We start from the raw sequence: 4,485 nt of genomic DNA on the forward strand, positions 1-4,485 counted from the left end.
TTTTCCATTGGGATCAATGGAAGTTCTTTGTCAGACTCTAAGCCCTCTGATCCATGAGTTCGTTTGATGCCGCTTACTTCCATTTGTGGCTCTTGTTGTAAATCTGAGATGTGTGGCCCCAAGTGAGTAATGGGGGCGTTCTCTTCCTGTGTGTATTTCTGTCTCATTTGAGTATCCGGTTCTGTCTGATTCTCTGTAGGATTCCCGTTTGTGTCTTCTTCTTCCAATGGTTCTGTATGCTGCCACCCTCTTGGCTTTTTTTGTTGTTTCTTGGTTCTCCTGGGGTCCTTTCTAGCAATTGGGCAGTCATATTGAAGGTGCCCTGTTTGCATGCAGCCCCTACACCGGAAAGCTGTGTTCTCGTAGTCGAGCGGTTGTATCCATTGAGAATTATTGAAGTTCAGAGTGATATGATCAGGTAGTCCCTGACTCAGGTCCACTTCTACACATATTCTGGCAAATGTAAAAATTCCCCTGATGGCTCTGTCTTCGTCCATTTTTAGGAATTTCCCCAGAGAGTTCCCAATGGCGATTAGTACTTTGTGATGCCAAAAGTGTAGGGGGAGACCATGTAGCCTTACCCATACAGGCATAGTTGAGACTTTCATTGTATTGGCGTCGAAATCAGTATACCAGGGGATGATGAAGAGGCCAGCACTGCCCTAGAACCAAGGCCCCTGGTTGATGATGTTGTCCCGTTCCTGTTCTGTGTTAAATCTAACTATGAAGAACCCTTTAGGGCATAGGTAAATTTCACAGTTAGCTGTCCATGTTGAAAATATCCATTGGTGCAGGGCATCTGATTTTGGCCAGAAACCATTAAATCTGCAAATAACTGCATTTTTGGATAGATCTGTGTGTAGACTAGTTACCTCTGGCATAGATACTAGTAGTGTTGGTGATTCTGGCTTTTGTTCAACAATGTAGGGTCCTGGTAGTTCTGTTGGTGGTGCTGCTTTATTTTTCATTTTTTCCTTTCCTTTCACTGCATCCCGAAAGGACCCTGTTTTTGAGCTGGTACCAGTGCTTCCGCCTCGCAGTCGGATATTAAGAATGATGGTTGAATCGTTGGCAATGCTGTAGTACTGGAGAGTTTGGTTGTCCTGCATACTGTATCCAGAGTAAATAAGGTTTTGATATTGTGCTGGGGTTCCAAGGTGACCCTAGATCTCTTTTTTTAACGCATGGATGCTCATCCCCTTGCTGAGTCTCATGCAAAAATGTTTGCCCCCAATCGATTTGATGAAAATCTGAATCAGATCTGCACCCATACGGGTTAGATCCGTCTTGTGGAGAGCTCGCTTTGTTGGATCTGGCAGTTCCTCTTGGTTTATATGTCCTCCGGCTGAGTAAAATTTCTGACCACCTCCTATCAGCAGCTTTTCCGGTTCATTCGCATCGGATCCAGAGTGTATTTCAGCAGATCTAGGCCATTCAATATTAATTTCATGAGATCTGCTCGATTCATGCCCAGCCGCGCGCACTTGACCCTTGTGGTATCCATTCGTCGTGAGGGTCTCGACTATCAGATCTGGGTCATCACCCTTAGTTCCAAAGGGTAATAGCTTCGCTGTTTTCTGTTCGGCTCTTGTTCGCACAGCCGTTTCCAACCAAAACATTGCTTCCCTGTTTTTAAGCGCAGCTAAAAGTTCGGAATCAGGGTAGCGATGGGTTTTTACCTGTAGATCTGGTCGATGGCGGGCTGTTTCGTCCGTGCCATGTCCTGTCACATTGGATTCAAGCGGCATCCAGTGAAAGAAACCCTTGGACAGGTTAGGAGGGTACCTGGCCGAGGATCGATCTGCCGCAGGGGACCAGTCAGCCGCGAGGGTTTTGTTGGTTGGCTCGCTGCAGAACCAAGTCCTTGGCAGTGCGTTCCATTCAGTTGATCCTTCGATCGATTTCCAGCAGGGGCTCCCTGATATTGCTCCCTCATTGCAAATCTGCTAGGTGATGGCGGCAGTGCTGAGGAGATCTGTAACCCTAGCCATCGTTTTTCCCATACTAATGTTAAACTTTATAATAAGGAAGAAAACTTTAACTATTTACCAATAATATGTGGAAACCTAACTAATATCTTTCTACTATATAAATTAAATTCTGAATTAAAAAAATGCAATTAGTAAAAAAACATTATTTCTTATTATTACTAAATTCTATAATAAATACAACTACAATTTTTTAAACATGTATAACAATGAACAACTAGGTAAGTTAGTTAGAAGGATTTCAACCATAAATCTCTTATCTTACACCATATTTATTTCATAAGTATTACCAACTTATTCACCAAAAACCACATATTATTTTAATAAATGTAATAATATATTTCATGATTCAATAAAATAAAATAATTAATTAAAAAAAATCACAAAAAACAAAAATATTAGGTAAAACCATTTCAGATTATTAGCAAATTCTAATTTTAGTAAGTATAATTATATTTTATCTTGATATTTAATTTCAGTGCATTCCGCAAATAGGGTTAGTAATATTTTTATGCACGGAAGTTACACCTAAATATTGACAAATTTCTACCATTTAGTTTTATATTTTTGATTGTATGGTACATAATTATGTCGGAAATAAGAGCTATTAAAAAAAATTAATTAGTATTTTGATTAATCCTATTTTAAGGTCGGTCTCTGTTCAGAAAACAATATCTATATTTATACGTACATAAATATATGGATGAATAACTCGATAAATCAGCTTTGATAAACAGAAGAAGACTATCTGTTGTGCGGCAGCTTCGGGAGACGCGACACTCTTAACTCCTCATATCTCTTAGTTCTCACCATCGGTTCCAAGACCTTGAAATCTTCTAACAGTCCGTGGAAATTAACAAGACAAAATAATCTCTGCATAGCTCTGGCGATCTGGAGATCCCAGCATATCGTTTCCCTGTTATTCGTACAGGTACGCTTCAAGTCTAGCGAGGAAGTCTGTTATTCGAGATGGTGTCTGCAAGCAAAGAAATGGTGGTGTACTGTTTTGACAATTTAGTGGCCCATTATACCGGCCAGCTTGTGCCTCCGCCTGCCTTTGATGACGGCCAACATCCATTATTTGTCACATGGAAAACGGTTGTTGATGGGGAGCGTAGTCTGAGGGGATGCATTGGTACGTTGAAAGCCAAGAGTCTTTATAACGGATTGAGAGAATTGGCGCTTGAAAGTGCTCTCCTTGATGACCGCTTCCCAGCTATAGAAGCTACAGAAATTCCAGACCTGGAATGCACAGTCTCTGTCCTAACAGACTATGAGCAAGCAGCCAATTATGTGGACTGGGAGGTAGGAAAGCATGGCGTGACTGCCGAGTTCAGTGATCCAGATAACATAATGCGCAGAGCAACTTACTTGCCTGTAGTAGCTGCACAAGAAGGTTGGTCACAGGCTGAGACAGTTGATTCACTGATCCGCAAATCGGGGTATATGGGCCCTATCACTGAGTCTCTTCGAAAAAGTGTCCGCATCGTTCGTTTCCAAAGCAGTGTTCGCAGCATGCATTACAGTGAATATGTTACATTCGTGAGGAGAGGAGGTGGTACCGCGCCTCTTCTGGAAACTATGCCATAGGAGCAGTTCAATTAGAAGGGATATGATCAATTATTAAGGTTATTTATGTCTATTCCTTCAAAAGAGTTTTTGTTTTGAATATATAGCTGCTTATTGATATAGTTTTAGTTTGAAAGGATATATATATTCCACCTTTTAATTGGTTATAAGATACCTAATAGAGAGTTACTTATCAGATGCGAACTATTATAGAAAATAACGATAATGAAGCTGAAATTCAAGGATTGGTAATGGTGTAGTGAGAGGGTTCCATTACATATGATAAATTTTGAGCAAATGAAGGTCGAACATCCCTATGGAGTGAATGACACATTTATTGAAAGTGACAATGACACATCTATTGAAAGTGACAAAAGAAATAGTATACAGTTGAGGACTCAAATATTAGGTTTACATAGGTATATGTGGGTCAATTCAATTCTCTTTATTAGGGAATGTTCAAAGAAAAAAGTCATAAGAATTTAAAAAATTCTATAAGTGGGATAAAGAAGTACATTGTAATTTTCTTTTTATAAGATTGAAATGTGGATATGGTTGAAACTATGTTAATACAAGTTTGAGCTACTAAGGTTTTTGGTATCAAATTGATAGACCACCTAGGGTGTTTATTTGTGGCTTGATAAACCACAATTGACGAACCACTTAGAACTTGTATTCATAAGTGCTTGAAGTGTTTTCCACAACTGATAAACTACTTAGAACTTGTATTTGTAAGTGCTTGCCATAGTTGATAAATCTCTTGTAAAGAAAATTCCCATAATCCTAGTATTGAGCAAGATTTCTAGTTGACATTTTTTGAAGAATTCCTTTGGATTGTGGATTTGGCTTGGGGGTGAACATTGTAAGAGATAAAAGTTGTAATTGGTCTTTCGTTAGGTGGAAAATTGAAGTCTCACCTTTATATTCC

General features: G+C 39.6%; 1 pseudogene; it reads left to right on the top strand.

Moving 5' to 3' along the window:
- The first annotated feature begins 2,957 nt into the window (after positions 1-2,957).
- On the top strand, positions 2,958-3,578 carry LOC149213064 (uncharacterized protein At2g38710 pseudogene; annotated as a pseudogene).
- Positions 3,579-4,485: the final 907 nt, after the last annotated feature.

The sequence above is a fragment of the Pinus tabuliformis genome, chromosome 1_1 (assembly GCF_031772625.1).
Source record: "Pinus tabuliformis cultivar Carrire ecotype Pingquan chromosome 1_1, CPIR1, whole genome shotgun sequence".
Lineage (NCBI taxonomy): Eukaryota > Viridiplantae > Streptophyta > Pinopsida > Pinales > Pinaceae > Pinus > Pinus tabuliformis.